General features: G+C 41.9%; 1 protein-coding gene, 5 non-coding genes and 1 pseudogene across 6 annotated transcripts in view; 6 read left to right on the top strand and 1 right to left on the bottom strand.

Moving 5' to 3' along the window:
• The window catches only part of LOC140294513 (protein NLRC3-like), a 1,060,349-nt gene that overhangs the window by 906,376 nt on the left and 136,646 nt on the right, over positions 1 to 17,327 (top strand). The gene's annotated exons all lie outside the window — the stretch shown is intronic.
• trnaq-uug (transfer RNA glutamine (anticodon UUG)) lies at positions 1,605 to 1,676 on the top strand. The gene has a single exon. It is a non-coding gene; the product is annotated as a tRNA-Gln (tRNA).
• Positions 5,471 to 5,589, bottom strand: LOC140298313 (5S ribosomal RNA). The gene has a single exon (XR_011913977.1). It is a non-coding gene; the product is annotated as a 5S ribosomal RNA (ribosomal RNA).
• LOC140298144 (5S ribosomal RNA) lies at positions 6,194 to 6,312 on the top strand. The gene has a single exon (XR_011913818.1). It is a non-coding gene; the product is annotated as a 5S ribosomal RNA (ribosomal RNA).
• LOC140298027 (5S ribosomal RNA) lies at positions 16,238 to 16,356 on the top strand. The gene has a single exon (XR_011913710.1). It is a non-coding gene; the product is annotated as a 5S ribosomal RNA (ribosomal RNA).
• Positions 16,626 to 16,744, top strand: LOC140300025 (5S ribosomal RNA; annotated as a pseudogene).
• On the top strand, positions 17,014 to 17,132 carry LOC140299721 (5S ribosomal RNA). Its single transcript, XR_011914760.1, has one exon. It is a non-coding gene; the product is annotated as a 5S ribosomal RNA (ribosomal RNA).

Genomic DNA, 17,327 nt, shown 5'->3' with positions numbered 1-17,327 from the left:
GGGGAAAACCACATGCGGTCTGACTTCATCACCCTTTGCTTCTTGAGCACACCAGTGATGTCCTTGTAGATTTGAACGGCAGTGAAGAGACCTCTCTCTGTGTCCTCCTTTAGCCATGAGATGTCAGCTGCTGGAATGCCGTTTGGGTTTTCCCAAAGACGTACCCAGCCCTCTAACTCCACCTGTAACACGCACAAAACGTACAAAGCAAAGTTGTTTTTATTATTTGCAACATGCAATGATACGTTATGTTTGCATTCACTGTAAATGTTACTTACAGGTGAGTCACTTAGAGGTGGTTTCAGTGGATAATCCTGGCCTTGGGATGCGGACGGGGCTTCAGTTTGCTGTGCAGCAGATTCCGGCTGATTGGGCGGGATCCTGGATATGCGCTTCTTGTGTGGCAGCTTGGGTGGTGCGGTGGACTCTGGCAGCTTGGGTGGTGCGGTGGACTCTGGCTGCTTGGGCAGTGAAGAGGGGTGAAAAAGCCTTTGGAAAACACTGGAGTCTGGCAGCTTTATCTTGTCTCCTGGGACTGGGTAGAGTCTAAAAATGTATAAAATTTTATCTTATATTATGACTTATTTACATAAAACTACTTCATATAAATTGACTGATGTGTCTTACTTACGTTCCACAGCCTCACATGCAGCTACCATCTCAGCTTCATCACCGGGCCATAATGAAGGACTATACTTAGAGGTGCATCCTGCAGTTGCTGGACAATAAGGCAGTGTAACAATCAGAATGTATGATATACCACGTTTCACTTACTAAACACAAACAAGCATACTTACAACACTAAACACTCAACACTTAGTTGATGAAATACCACCTATTTGAGTATTTGTTATTTTCTGTGTAATTCTAACCTTTCTCTTTCTGAACACTTACTTTCTCCTTCTCATAAATATACTTTCTGAACCTCTTCATCGTCACACTTGTGATGTGGGTCACCGGTGTGTTCAACCACCTCCTCACTGAGCTGTAGGCCTTCTGTGCTCTGTCTCTCTCGCTGTCAGTGAACTGCTCTGGCTTCTTCTTTAATCTTCCATGCTGACTGTAGAGCTCCCACATCTCCTGAAAGCTGCTGTCCTCGAAGCCTTTCTGACCATAGATGCACCTGTCGATGTTTGCCTCAAGGACAATGGAGACTTGTGAGAAGCTCTCTGCATACTCAGCGAGGAAGTCTTTCACCCACTGGTTCACTGCCTCTCGTCTCTTTTGTGTGTTTGACTTCTCTACCCTGTGCTTGTCAATTATGCTGGAATGATATATATTACCTTAATTCAAACAAGCATCATTTATATCATCTGACTGTGACAAACAGATTAGTAATTGAACCAAGAATGAAACAGATGTGTAAACATGCCACCAAATTTGGCATATTATATATATATATATATATATATATATATATATATATATATATATCCTGAGCGCGCCTGAGGCGACTGTGGAAAGGAACGACTCCCATTTAACAGGAAGAAACCTCTTGCAGAACCAGACTCAGGAAGGGTGGCCAAAAAAAACAAACAATTTGCTTTAAACCTTTATATTGTCAAGCATTTGCATGACTAAGAGCGTAGTTTGCCTGTGGAAGGGGTTCCATGGTGTAAAGGTCAGCACTCTGGACTTTGAATCCAGTGATCCGAGTTTAAATCTCGGTGGAACCTTCAGGTGTGCGCTGTCATGGTTGTGTTCTGGAAAGAAGATGAGTGGATGAGGTTAGTCAGTTATCCAGTCACACCAGAGTGTGTGATTGACCAATTCCAAAGAGAGGGCTTAAATTGGTTAATGTTGAAAAAGTGAAACATTCAGCTGAGAGGGTCTGTGCTGTTTGCCTTCTCACCTCTTTGTGTCACTAATTTAATCTATTTGGTTTCTTCTTGCGTATTCATTGGCAATGCATATATTTTTCCATGCTCTCCATTTGGAATTTGGACACAGAAGCCAAAGGAGAAGGAAACAGGAAAAACAATCCCATGGTAACAATCAGCGACAAGGAGAACTACTCAAAAGCCTGCACAATTAACCCGGTGCCCACCCATGGGCCAACCAATCATCCAATCAAGGAGCAGCAATTTCTGCCGGCCGGGATCTGAGCGCCAACTCCATGCGGTGCGCACAAGTTGGTACTGATTTAGGAAAAAGAGGATTGTACAATTTTACTCCTTGGTATGGATACTCTTTAAAAAAAGTCCAAAAAATAAAATATGTGGTTGACAAAATTGTGTGACTCAGTCCTTCAACACAAAAGGCAGGCAAAGGAAAATCAGCTGTTCTCTCCATCTAATCATGGGAGTATGGCCTGACTACGATCAGGGACCTGAGCAGCAAAGAATAGATAGACATGATAAATAGTTATATATATGTACACACTAGTCTCCAATACTACTATGATAAAAAGAGATCCAATGCACAGGTCCAAGTTGTACAGGAATGTGTTGTAGAAATTTGTTCTATATTTTTGTTGTAAATCCACAACAGGTTTCATCATCTGCTAATCCTGGAGGAGACACTAGTTGTAAAGGAATTTATCAATACATAAAGATGCTTATATTATAAGACTGAAACATCCTTGAACAGCAGATCACTGTAAAGACATAGATATAATATTGTGATTATGTCAGTGGGTCAACAATATTGTTGACTTTACATTTCTTTTAACATCTTGTAAAAATATAACAATGTAAACATAAAAACAGCAACCTCAAAACAAAACATAGCATGTTACCTGGATGGAAAACCATGCGTCTTTACAGCCTGAAGGAAGAAATCTTGGGCTGTTGATGCCTTGTTGTTATTGGCAGCATGTCGGTACATGATCTTTGTGAGCATTTGGAAAACATAAACCCCACAGAAACACATTAAACATTAACTACAATAATATAAGAATAATAAATGAATGAACTATTGTTCCATGTGTGATGTTAGACTTAAAGCTATACTTACCTTTCTGGCATGTAGCACAGCACTTAGTAAAAATTTAAACATGAACAACTCCCCCTCCCTCCAAAGTCTCACCCTCTTCCCCCTGCCTGACCTGTGACGCTCCCCTCCTCCCTGACGTGTGAAGTGAGAAAGTGATGGTGTGTTCCATCTCCCCCGGATGTCGGAGCGGAGAATGTTGTCAAGTTATCAGCGGTCCAGTTACCACGTCCATCAAGGCTATTCTTGTGCTTGCCGTGTCCGAATATAAACAACTTGTGATCTACCAGGCTAATGTTAGCACGGCCTGCGTTGTAGTTCGCGTGTAGTTTCAACACCTGGTGGCTTGCTTTTACATTTTAGTGTGCCATAAGCTTATTAGGAGCATTTTAAGATTACAAAAGAAAAGTGTAGCTTTAACAAAATTAAGTTGAATATTATATCCCACACTATAATCTCCATGGGGACACTGACCTTTCTTAAAGAAACATCTATTCCAAACATTACCACACCATATCTGTGAAATAAAAATGTATCAATTGTTTAATGCAGCTACATCGTGGTCCATTAAACCAGATTCCAGAACTCTGCAGAATGTATGCCATAGACCATTTTTTAAATCAATATATAAATATATAATGTCCATGTGATGTCCTTTGCTGTCAGCTTACCTGATCAACTTGTGGTTGGTATCTTTATGTACGAGTGACAGAGGAGCTGCGACATTGTAGGTCCTTCTCACAACACATCCGAGGCTTGTCATTCTCTGTAGTATTCCTAGACTATCAACCCGGTGCATCGAATCCCACACTCTGTCCACTGAACTCTGTGGCCTAAAGCCCTAAGACGGCCTTTTACCATTCTGTGACCTGTAGGAAAAGAAGTGAAAACCACTTTTATTTAAGATATATTGATTGATAATCATGTGAACAAACAATTTAGGCATTTAACTTTTTCTCAGGTATACATGCTATGATGACCGTTGTTATGATAATGTCCAGGACTCTCCACTAAGGCACAGACTAGAAAATTGAAAAAAATAATATCGATAGCCTTTAGGCTATAAAAATAGCAGTCATTTAAGTAGCCGGCCCTCAGCTAGACTTAGTTGTGGAGCCTATATGGTCGGCAGCCGGTGCCTGTGGAAAGCCCTGTCATTTCAAATGTTACTTTTATGACACAAATCTTTTTATAATGCTATGGAAAAGTGCATGATATAATTCAAAGAAAAACTTTCTGTAAAAAGCACCAACCCAAATTCTGGGAGTCTTGCTTGATGGCAGAGACCAAGCTGTCAAGTTCATCATCTGTCATTTTACTGTAGCCTTCCCTTTTTGAGAGGCCCCACTGTCGCATTCTGCGTTTCAGTGTTCTCACTGATACACCAGCAGTGTGGAAATACAGGGGGCAGAGAGGTCAATTTCAATCAAATGCTGGACGTGGTCTTTGGAAAAAAACATATGCCGGCTTGTTCACAGATACGAGACTTGTGTTCTTTTCACTGATTTTTACTGTGGTCTTCATCGTCGGCTTTCACCACAAGTACACTGTAGAACTGATAAAACACAAATGATGTACAAATATTACATTACACATGCCTCAACTAAAAGAAAACATATTATTTACAAACATAAACTTATATACCACTTCGGCCTGCAAGTGGACAAACCGGTAAACTTAAAACCGCTTATGGTCTTCGTTGATTGCTTTCTTAATTGGATCCATATCAATGCTACCAGTTTACCGGACCGCTTTTTAAAACCGGAAGTGACATCACCGTCACCTTAAACTAAACTTATCAAGTTTTAACTTTTAACTTTTACCTAACACCAAATGTTATTAACTATATCCTTTAAACATTGCTAAACAATAAATATAAACATCAAAACACTTAAAACAAACGTGTCATACGGACTTCCTCTATGGCCATAAAATCATAGCTGCATCTAGTGGCGAAACATAAATATAACTGCCGTTACATTGCCTATTTGACAGTTTAAAGTGGCTGCACGTGCACTTTTTCTATCTGGCCTCAGTACATTTCTGAAATGTATTAATTTGTGTTTGGAAAACATTGGAAACTTTATTTCTGAGCCCACATCAGTGGGTTCTGGTTGTTAACACATAGATGAGGAGACAGTTCAGTGTGTGAGGATAAAAGCAGAGGAGAACCTGGGACATCTGAGCAGATCTGGGATCAGCACCTTGGATATCAGCAGGGATTCTTAGGAAGGAAGGAAATGGGATGAATCTGCAGACTGCAGGAAGATCTGTTAACAGTCTGCAGACTAACGTGAGACAATAATATTTGTGTGTGTTTGGTATCCAGAAGAATTCAGACAGATGAAGTCACTGTGAGCTGAGCAGTGCTGGAAGATTATATGAATGAGTGACCTAAATGAGGTTTATGTGTGCGCTCATTTCCAGTGTTTGACAAAGATTGAAAAGTGAATTTATTTGACTGATTCCTTCCCAATGTGATGTATGTCAAGAAGCTGTCTGTGTTGAGTGAGCAGCAGCGCCTCCTGCAGGTGTAAATAACTTACAGCACCTCATATTCCCAGGCGGTCTCCCATGCAAATACTAACCAGGCCCAACCCTGCTTAGCTTCCGAGATCGGACGAGATCGGGCGTGTTCAGGGTGGTATGGCCGTAAGCGAGATAATCAGTCACAAATCAGCTTTTTATAGATGCTGAAACAACATCTATCACTGTGTTCTGACTTCTAAAATATAATGTAACTGTTTAAAAATTAGCAATTTGTGATGATTTCATCTAACTAAGCAGCCTCGGTCTCTCTGTGTGACGCTGAACACAAAACTACACACAGGGAACAGAAGAGGTCGACAGACACAAAGTTATCTGAGAGTCTCACTTTCAGCTGCAGAGAACCAACACAAGAGAAGAACATGTGCAGGATCAGCATCAGCCTCTCAAGCCAATTATGTGAAAAACTAGAACAAACATATGGTTCCAGCAGCTATATAATATATATTTGTCACGGTGACTTTTGCTTACAGCCAAACCACCCTGAACACGTCCGATCTTGGACACATGAGGAAATTGGTCATCTTCAGCTGCTGCTGCTTTGTTGGCAGACATGAAGTGATCTGAGAGTCTCAGTTTCAGCTGCAGAGAATAATCACTTCAGGGAAGAAGATGTGCCCACTACAAGTCAGCCTTTCTCGGCAATTATCTGGTTACATAGAGGAACTGTATGATTCCAGTACCTATATAATGCACATTTGTCACAGACATTGTTGCTTACGGCCACACCACCCTGGAAATACCTGACCTCGTCTGATCTCGGAAGCCAAGCAGGGTTGGGCCTGGTTAGTACTTGGATGGGAGACTGCTTGGGAATACCAAGTGCTGTAAGCTTTTTCTCTTCTCTCTACCACCTACATGTCTTTTGTTGCAACGTCTGATCACCCTGTGACACATGAGGAAGTTGGTCATCTTCAGCTGCTGCTGCTTTGTTGGCAGACACGAAGTGATCTGAGAGTCTCAGTTTCCACTGGAGAGAATAATCACGACAGGGAAGAAGATGTGCCCACTACGCATCAGCCTTTCTCGGCAATTATCTGGTTACATAGAGGAACTGTATGATTCCAGTACCTATATAATGCACATTGTTCACAGATATTGCTGCTTATGATAATCCTTCAATGGAATGCAAGAAGTCTAATTGCTAATGGTCAGGAATTTAAACAATTCATATATAGTCAGCAGGAAAAACCAGACATATTGTGCATACAGGAATCATGGTTAAAACCAAATTTAGATTTTATTATCACAGGATACATGGCAGTCAGAAGGGACAGGGAAGAAGGCGTAGGAGGTGGGTGTGTCACGTTTGTTAAAGAGGGCATTCCTTACAGGGTTATCGATATAGGAGTTGAGATGGAGACTATTATAATAGAAATATGGATAGGGAAGAGAAAGTTGGCAATAATAAATTTTTATAACCCATGCAGGAAGTTGGATATAAAGAAACTGGAAGAAATGGGGGGCAAGAGCAATGGAAATACAGTGTGGTGTGGAGATTTTAATGCTCATAATACATTGTGGGGGAGTGAGAAAAATGACAGTAATGGAGAAATAGTAGAAGAAATGTTAGATGGACAGAATCTGGTTTGTGTGAATGATGGAAGAGGGACAAGGATAGATGTAAATACTGGGAAGGAGTCGGCTATAGACCTGACAATAGTGACGAATGTATTAGCACCACTGTGTGACTGGAATGTGTATCAAAAAGGGACCATAGGAAGTGATCACTACCCTATATATAATAAAATAAATATAGAGACAGTACAGGACACGGAGAGAGTAGGGGGAAGATGGATCTTAGAAAAAGCGAATTGGATAGAGTTTACAAAGGAAAGTGAAGAAAATCTGGATCGGGTTAATGATAATGTGGAGGTGGAAATGATGGAGAGAGACATAAAGCAGGGGATCATATCAGCAGCAAACAGATGTATACCTAAAAGTTCAGGGAGAAAGAAAAACAAGTTGGTACCATGGTGGGATGAAAAATGTAAACAAGCAATAAAAAGTAGAAATAAAGCGTTTAAATTAGTTAAAAGATACCATAACTTTCAACACATGATTCAATATAAGCAAGCACAAGCAATGGTAAGGAAAACAATAAGACAAGCAAAGAGGTCGTATTGGAGGAAATTTTGTGGATCGATTGGGAGCAAAACTAAGATAGGAGAAGTATGGGGAATGTTGAGGAAAATGGGTGGGGATAGGAAGGATTGGACTTATCCAGTCCTGAGTTCTGGAGAGGAAGTGGCTATAACTAATAAAGAAAAGGCGGAATTAATGGTTAAAACTTTTGTTGCGGTGCACAGTTCAAAAAATTTAACTGAGGAGGGAAGAAATGGAAGGAAGAAAAAGAGAGACGAATACAGGGAGGTGTTAATAAGAAAAGAAAGTAGAGAAAACGAAATAGATGTACCATTTACAATTAGAGAAATGAAACGAGCAATAGAGAATACAAGAAGGAGTGCGCCAGGCAAAGATGGGATATGTTACACTATGATCAAACATTTAAGTGAGGGGGGATTAACAAAGATATTAACATTATTCAATAAAGTCTGGAAAGAGGGGAAAGTACCACGAAGTTGGAAGGAGGCAATAATAGTACCAATTAGGAAGCCGGGGAAAGATCATAGTAAGACAATAAATTACAGGCCCATAGCACTAACATCCCATATAGGTAAGATAATGGAAAGAATGATAAATGAAAGAATGATGTATTATATAGAAATAAGGGGATTGGTAACTAGACATCAGAGTGGGTTTAGAAGAGGTCGGAGCACTATTGATCCAGTAGTATGCATTGAAGACGATATAAGAAAAGCACAAGTAAATAGAGAAACAGTGGCAGCAGTGTTTTTTGATGTGGAAAAGGCATATGACATGTTGTGGAGAGAGGGATTGCTAATTAAAATGCATCGAATGGGAATTGAGGGAAACATGTTTAACTGGACTATGGATTTTTTAAATGAAAGAGTTATACAAGTTAAAATAGGGTCGGAGGTGTCAGAGAGCTATGTGGTAGAGAATGGCACACCGCAGGGGAGTGTGATAAGTCCAACGCTATTTACAATAATGATAAACGATATATTCGACAGTGTACCAGCAGGAATGGGAAGATCTTTGTTTGCAGATGATGGGGCGTTATGGAAGAGGGGAGGCAACATAGATCATATAGTTAAGAAACTACAGGAAGGGATAGATCAAGTGGAGAAATGGGGAGAAGAGTGGGGTTTTAAATTTTCAGTGGAGAAAAGTAAAGTAATGTTCTTCTCAAAAAAGAAAATTAGTGAAAATAAAAAGTTAAACTTGTACAGAAAGAACTTAGAGAGAGTAAGCAGCTTTCGATTCTTAGGAATGATAATGGATTCTAGATTAACATGGAGGGAGCATGTGAAGGGAATTGTAGAGAGAAGTAAGAAAGTATTGAATATTATGAGGTGTTTGGCTGGGTTAGAGTGGGGTGCTGATTTTACAGCATTAAAATATATATACATAGCATTAATAAGGTCTAGAATAGATTACGGTTGTGTGGGATATGGATCGGCAGCAAAATCAGTACTCTCACAAATAGATATAATTCAAGCCAGAGCATTAAGAACTTGTCTCGGAGCAATAAAAACAGCACCAATATGTTCACTACAGGTTGAAGCAGGAGAAATGCCACTAGGGCTCAGAAGAAAACAGCTAATAGCCAACTACTGGATAAATTTAAAAGGACACAAAGAAGAACATCCAGCAAAGAGAGTTCTGGATATGTGCTGGGAAAAGGGGAAGGAGGAAAAAACGAGTTTTGGGTGGGTCAGTGAGGGTTTAGCAGAACAACTAAAAATACAACATGTGGAATTCAGCCCAACAGTTCTTTGGACAACAATACCAAAATGGATGCTACAAGAAACAAATGTAGATTTAAACATGTGGAACATCAAGGAAAGAAATAAAACAGCAGATCTAGTGCAGGAATTTTATAACTATGTGGAGGAAAAATATAGAGAATATGTGTATATATATACAGATGGGTCCAAAGAACAGGCAACAGGAGTAACAGCAGCAGCAATGGTGGTTCCCATTTATAATAAGACAATTTCAAAAAGAACATCAGATCATTTAAGTATATATGCAGTAGAATTATGTGCAATATTGATAGCAATTGAATGGATGGAGGGGGTGAGGGATAGGAGAATAGTTATATGTAGCGATTCATTTTCATCACTCTTAAGTATTAAAAGCGGAACAGCAAAAACACATCAGGAAATTTTATATGAAATACAGTTAAAAACATCCAGGTTAATGCAACAGGGGAGGGAAATAGTGTTCATGTGGGTACCAGCTCATGTAGGAATAAATGGAAATGAAAAAGCAGACAAAGCTGCTAAGGATGCAGTAAAGAAAGAGGTGGTAGAAATGAAAGTAAAATTATCAAAAACAGAAGGGAAAAGTTTAGTATGGAAAGAAATAAACAATCAGTGGAATCTATATTGGAAGAATCAGGAAAAAGGAAGACATTTATATAAATTACAAAGTGTAGCAGGAGAGGCAGGATGTTATGGGCAGAACAGAACAGAACAAGTCATTATTAGTAGGATAAGAATAGGTCATTGTAAACTGAATAATGCACTTAAGATAATGGGGAAACATCCAACTGGGCAGTGTAGCTGTGGGGAGAAAGAAACAGTGGAACATGTGTTGATAGCATGTCCCAGATATGGAAGGGAGAGGGAAATAATGAAGATAGGGCTGCAGAGGGCAGGAATAACAGAATATAATTTGAAAAACATAGTAGAATCTGCTAAGTCTAAGGAAGGGAGGAGAATAACAATAAGATTCTTGGTAAATACTGGAATAATTAAAAGAATATAGAAAAGAAGAAATAAGAAGGGAAAAAAAGAGAGAAATTTAGTCCAGTAGATGGCGGCATATGCAACACCAAGGATGCCAGCTGCCATTAAACATCAAAGAAGAAGAAGAAGAAGAAGATATTGCTGCTTACGGCCACACCACCCTGAACACGCCCATTTTTCTGATGAGCAACAGGTGTGGGAGCCACAGAGTGCAGCAGCAGGTCTGAGGAGCTCTCGCTCCAATTGTTTGCTGAGTGTTTTTGTCTTTCCTTCCTTTCTTTTGTGTGTTTTTCCCGCAATATAGATCTTGATTCTTTTTCTGTGTGGGGATTATCCCTCCCCATCAGCGCAGGCGGTGGGGAGGCGCTTTTTGTTCTGTTTTGTTTTTCAGATGGATGATTTGGTGGAGGCAGTGGACCGGCTGGACGAGACAATGGACAAGTTAACTGGGAAAATGGTGACAGAGAAGGATATAGGAGAGGCTTCCTATAAAAAAGAGCTAACAATGGTCATAGATATTGAGGGGCCAGAGAAGGTGACAATTATTAACCTTCTGAGGACGATACGCATGCTGTGCCAGAGGAATTCTGGGGTGTAGGCCCTTGGGGCCAACATCCTATGAAATCACTCTAAGCAACGAAATAGCAAGAGACAAATTAATGGATGGCTTCAAGATGGGAGCAATGGTGGTAACGGGGAGGAAACTGGTAAATGATGAACTGATTGTCTCTTTTCTAAATTTGCCAGCATACGTTTCGGATCAGGAGATCTTGGAGAAATTGCGAGGATGGGGAGTGGAAGCAGTATCCCAAATAAAGAGGAGAATGTGGCCTGGAACATCGATTGTGGATGGCACAAGGTTTGTCAGGGTGAGGTTCACAGATGCAGTACAGTCTCTGCCATACTCTGCAAAATTCAACACTGCCAACGGACACCACTTCTTCAGGGTCATACACGATAGACAGGTAAAGGTATGCCGATTATGTTTGCAGCCGGGACATATTGTCCGAGAATGCCCAGAATTTGTGTGCCACAAATGTGGTGGTCAAGGGCACTATGCCAGGGAGTGTGTTGAGGGAGGAGAGCGATGTATAGTCTGCTGCAACCCGTTAACAAACTGTGTGTGTGCTAGTGCAAGTGAGGAGGATGGGCAAGACTCAACAGGAGATGAAGAATCTGATGGGCTGGGGGAGGTGGATCTGGAGGTGAGTGAGCCTCCGGGAGTGAAAATTACCCCAGACTCCCTGATATATTCCGCTGGACAGGCTCCAGAAGTTGGGGGGACTCGAAAAATGGGTCCTGCCTGCGATCTGGCGGGGGGAGCCCGAAAAATGGGCTCTACCCTGGATACCAAGGACCAGGCTGTGGAGCTGGCACAGGGAGGGGCTCAGGTAAGCTCACATACTAAATATAGAGGCGAAAAAACAAGTGAAGAATATGCAACCGACTCAGTGGCTACTTCGAAAAGAAGTGAACGGAGGCAGCAAACGCCCGAGCTGGGGAGTGAGCCCCTCCCAGATACATGTTTATCGCTTATGGGCCCAAGCGAAACCCCCCCCAGCTCAGGCTTGGAGATGGATCGCCAGCTACTGACGGCAAGAAAAAGGGCGCCTTTGGAGAGAGTCGGTCAAAAAGTGCGGAAAAAACTAAAATGAAGGGTTTGGCCAGATAAGTAGACTGTACATCTCCCTTTTCCTTATGCTCACTATCTTTTCACAAAATGTGGCGGGACTGAGAAACGAAAAGAGGATGGAGGAGTTCTTCCTGAGTGTAGATTGTGATATAGTTGTGTTGCAAGAAACTAACTGGGATGGTGATATACTAGCAAAAATAGAGAAATTATGGGTAGGCAGCATTTATATCTCAAATGGAGTAAATAAATGTTGTGGGGTGGCTGTATTAATAAAAAATAGCAAGTTATTTAAAGATATAAAAGAAATACATAGAGATGACCAGGGTAGGCAATTAATATTAGACCTAAATTATAAAAATAATATTATTAGACTGATAAATAGCTATGCTCCCAACATTGAAACGGAGAGGAAGAGGTATTTTGAAAATCTAAAGGGATTCATAAGCACCAACACGATCCTAATAGGAGATTTGAATGTGGCACTCTCACGACTAGATGTCTCGGCTGCAAATGTTTTTAAAAATGACAGCAGCAGAAGAGCTTTATTGAATATAATGAATGAAAATGATTTAATTGATATATGGAGATTATTAAATAAAGACAAGGTAGCATTTTCAAGGAAGAGCGTAATCAAAGGGATATTGAAGCAAACTAGAATAGATCTATGCTTAATAAGTAGAAATATTGTTCAATGGATAAATACAATTGATTATAGAAGCAGCCATATTAGTGACCATGGTCCGATCATTTTAACGTTGAAGGACCGCCAAGTCACAAATAAGTTTAATCTATGGTGCTTCAATAATAGTTTACTTGAAGATAGTAAATATATAAATATCATTAATAAACAACTAGATTATATAAATGAAGAAGTGGACATAATACAGGAACCTTTTAGAATGGTGGGAACATGTTAAAACAAGATTGAAAACAAAAACGATTCATTACTGTATCAATAAGAAGTGGGAAGAAAGTAGGGTAGAGAGGCAACTGAAGAAGGAAATAAATAAAGAACAGGTAAGGTTGGATGATGATCCCAGCCGGGATACATACAAACTGTCTCTCTTGATGAGGCGCCTGGACGATTTGGGCAGGAGGAAATGTCAAGGGGCTTGCGTAAGGGCAAGGGTGCAGCATTGGGTGGAGGGGGAAAAATCGACAGCATTCTTCTTGGGATTGGAGAAGAGAAACAAAAATAGGTCCATGATAACTTCCTTACTGAATGACCAAGAGGTGGAGGTGTGCGAGGAGGGAGACATGATGGAGGTCAGTCGGCTGTTTTATCAAAGACTCTTTAGCTCTGACAAACTAGATAGAACTCATGCAGATCATCTATTTTCACTAATTAAAAACAAATTAACTGAGGAAGAAACCCAGATAACTGACAATAAAATATTCAAATTAGAAGTTGAGGGGGCAATAATGTCATTAGGGAACAACAAGAGTCCGGGACGGGATGGGATGACAACGGAATTCTATAAAACCTTCAGTGATAAATTGGTACCGATTCTGACGAAAATCTATACAGAAATAACGGAAAATAAAAACATAGTTATACCTAGAACATTTAATGAGGGAATAATTAAATTAATATATAAAAATAACGGAGATAGAAATAACTTGAATAATTATAGACCGATAAGCTTGTTAAATACGGATTATAAAATATTTATGAAAATACTGGCTAATAGAATCAAACCCATAATGCCACGTATAATAAATAAAAACCAGGCCTACAGTGTACCGAGTCGGACAATATATGACACCATACTGACCGCAAAGGAGACGCTAAGGCTCCTGCAGGAGAGTGGCGGGTATTTCCTGAACCTGGACTTCGAGAAGGCATTCGATAGAGTCGAGCATGAGTACCTTTGGGGGGTCTTGAAGGCCTTTGGGTTCGGGAACAGATTCGTCGTTGGGTGCGGACCCTCTACAATTCGGCGACGAGTAGGGTAAGTCTGAATGGAAACCTGACAGACCCCGTCCGGCTGTGGCGATCAGTGAGACAGGGGTGTCCGCTCTCCTCTCTGCTGTTCACCTTGGCTGTGGAGCCGCTAGCCTGTTTAATAGATGGGGATCCTGATGTCCGGGGGGTTCTCTCCTCCGGAGGAGGACAGATAAAGCTCCTCCAGTTCGCTGACGACACTACGTTGGTAGCAGCCGACCCCAAGAGCCTAACTCTGGCTCTGGGGTTGGTGGATTTCTTCTGCAAAGCGACTGGAGGCAAGCTGAATCTGTCCAAATCTGGCTTGTTGTGCTGCGGAGCTGCAGCCGCTCCGCCGCAGCTCTCCCAGGTATGTTTAATAGATGGCCCCTTCAAGTTTTTGGGAGTGTATCTGGGGGTGGACGAGCAGCTTGCGGCGGAGAGATCATGGTCTGCGGTCACAGGGAGGATAGAGAACACCTTAAGCCTCTGGAGGATGAGGGCCCTCGGGCATAGGGGAAGAGTGGTTGTCGCCAACGTGCTGGCGGTTACTAGGCTTTACCATACCCTGCATGTCCATGCCGTGCCGCGGAGTGTGTTGACTGCCCTGAACCGGTCATTCAATAATTTCGTCTGGAAAGGTAAGAGAATCATGGTATCGCATAACACTCTCATTGGTGGTAAGAAAAACGGCGGTCTCAACCTCGTGGACATAGACACGAAACGACTGGCTTTTAGATTGCGACTGCTAACAAAACTCTTCAATAATCCGGACCTGCATCTTTGGCATGAAGCTTTGGGGCAGTCAATAAACTCCTGCGGGCGGCATGGCATGTTTAACCTATGTCAAGTTCTCCCATCAACGAGCCTCTGTCACCTTGATCCTTTCTGGGCTGAGGTGATGGAGGCTTGGCAGGCATTCCGACCAGGTCTGGACGGTAAGATTCAACATCTCGAACAGCTTTTGCGGCAGCCGCTCTTCCACAACCCAGATTTGCAGCAGGCAGGGCGGCCATTTAGGTGCGCGGCTCTGGAGAGAGGAGGAGTCGACACCTTTGGGACTGTCTTGGATCGGCACGGCAGGTTGGATCTGGTTCGTGTTGAGAATACTCTAAGAAAAGAAAACATCATACATAGGAAAGAGGTGGTGAGGAGGGTGTGCGCCCAGCTGGCAGAGAATGTACCTCCAGACTGGCTGCTCGTGCTCGGCTCTGTGGTGCGGTCATCAAGACTGGTAAGTGGGCCCACCTTTGTCTGTAATTATGGGGATAGAGTTTTAAATTTTGGGGAATTGAACACGAAACAAATATAACTTGTTACTGCGCAAAATTGTAAAAGCACCAGCTGCTACTAGACAGTGGAGGATGATTTTTCAGCATATAACGACAAAGACAATCTGGAAGACAATAGCTAGCCCGTTAATTCCACCCTCGGTCTTTAACACCGATTTCAAAATGAGGCACAGGATAATGTATACAGCAATTATTCTCCATCAAATCAACAAAAACAGGTGGTCCAGGGACTGTCCGGCGTGTGAATCCCATCCGGAGACGATACAGCACATCTTCCTGGAGTGTCCAGCTTCGAGGAGCTTTCGCGACCACCTGTGGGCACTAATCACTGAGAAATGTAACCTCCGACCAGTGGGAACATTAAGGGACCAAATGCAGCTCTTCGGGCTCTTCACCCAAACACCCAGCAATGTTAATTCAGTCTTGGTAAATTTCTTACTTTCAGTTGCTAAACACGCCTTGTACATTTGCAGGTGCGATCTATTGTTTGAAAAAAAAAAAAACAATTCTTGGTCCCTTTTTGTTGGTCTGGTGGAATGGTATTTAAGATCTCTCTTTATGGTTAAAAGGGAGGTATTCATGGAGTCGTTTCTCCCGAATAATTGTTTTGTTGTAGTTGACAATGGAGATCTAAGTTTGAATTTTTGAATATCGTGTGAAAGTGTTGTAAAACTACCTTTTTGTATTTTTCTAATAAAATAAAAAAATATGCCCGACCTCGTCTGATGTCGGAAGCCAAACAGGGTTGGGCCTGGTTAGTACTTGGATGGGAGACTGCTTGGGAATACCAGGTGCTGTCAGCTTTTTCTCTTCTCTCGACCACCTGCATGTCTTTTGTTGCAACGTCTGATCACCCTGTGACACATGAGGAAGTTGGTCATCTTCAGCTGCTGCTGCTTTGTTGGCAGACACGAAGTGATCTGAGAGTCTAAGTTTCAACTACAGGTAGTAATCACATCAAGGATGAAGATATGCCCACTACATATCAGCCTTTCTTTGCAATTATCTGGTTACATAGAGGAACTGTATGATTCCAGTACCTATATAATGCACATTTATCACAGACATTGTCGCTTACGGCCACACCACCCTGAATATGCCCGACCTCGTCTGATCTCGGAAACAAAGCAGGGTTGGGCCTGGTTAGTACTTGGATGGGAGACTGCTAGGGAATACCAGGTGCTGTAAGTTTTTTCTCTTCTCTCTAGCACCTGCATGTCTTTTGTTGCAACGTCTGATGACCCTGTGACACATGACGAAGTTGGTCATCTTCAGCTGCTGCTGCTTTGTTGGCAGACACGAAGTGATCTGAGAGTCTCAGTTTCCGCTGGAGAGAATAATCACGGCAGGGAAGAAGATGTGCCCAATACGCATCAGCCTTTCTCGGCAATTATCTGGTTACATAGAGTAACTGTATGATTCCAGTACCTATATAATGCACATTGGTGACAGCCACTGTTGCTTACGGCCACACCACCCTGAATATGCCCGACCTCGTCTGATCTTGGAAGCCAAGCAGGGTTGGGCCTGGTTAGTACTTGGATGGGAGACTGCTTGGGAATACCAGGTGCAGTAAGCTTTTTCTCTTCTCTCTACCACCTGCATGTCTTTTGTTGCAACGTCTGATCACCCTGTGACACATGAGGAAGTTGGTCATCTTCAGCTGCTGCTGCTTTGTTGGCAGACACGAAGTGATCTGAGAGTCTCAGTTTCAACTACAGATAATAATCACATCAGGGATGAAGATGTGCCCACTACATATCAGCCTTTCTCGGCAATTATCTGGTTACATCGAGGAACTGTATGATTCCAGTACCTATATAATGCACATTTGTCAAAGAAATTGTTGCTTACGGCCACACCACCCTGAAAATACCCGACCTCGTCTGATCTCGGAAGCCAAGCAGGGTTGGGCCTGGTTAGTACTTGGGTGGGAGACTGCTTGGGAATACCAGGTGCTGTAAGCTTTTTCTCTTCTCATTACCCCCTGCATGTTTTTTGTTGCAACGTCTGATCACCCTGTGACACATGAGGAAGTTGGTCATCTTCAGCTGCTGCTGCTTTGTTGTTAGACACGAAGTGATCTGAGAGTCTCAGTTTCAACTGCAGGTAATAATCACATCAGGGATGAAGATGTGCCCACTACATATCAGCCTTTCTCG

Source organism: Leuresthes tenuis, unplaced genomic scaffold (assembly GCF_036924035.1).
Source record: "Leuresthes tenuis unplaced genomic scaffold, fLeuTen1.0.hap1 SCAF_1, whole genome shotgun sequence".
NCBI lineage: Eukaryota > Metazoa > Chordata > Actinopteri > Atheriniformes > Atherinopsidae > Leuresthes > Leuresthes tenuis.
This window is presented reverse-complemented; position numbering and strand designations above follow the sequence as displayed.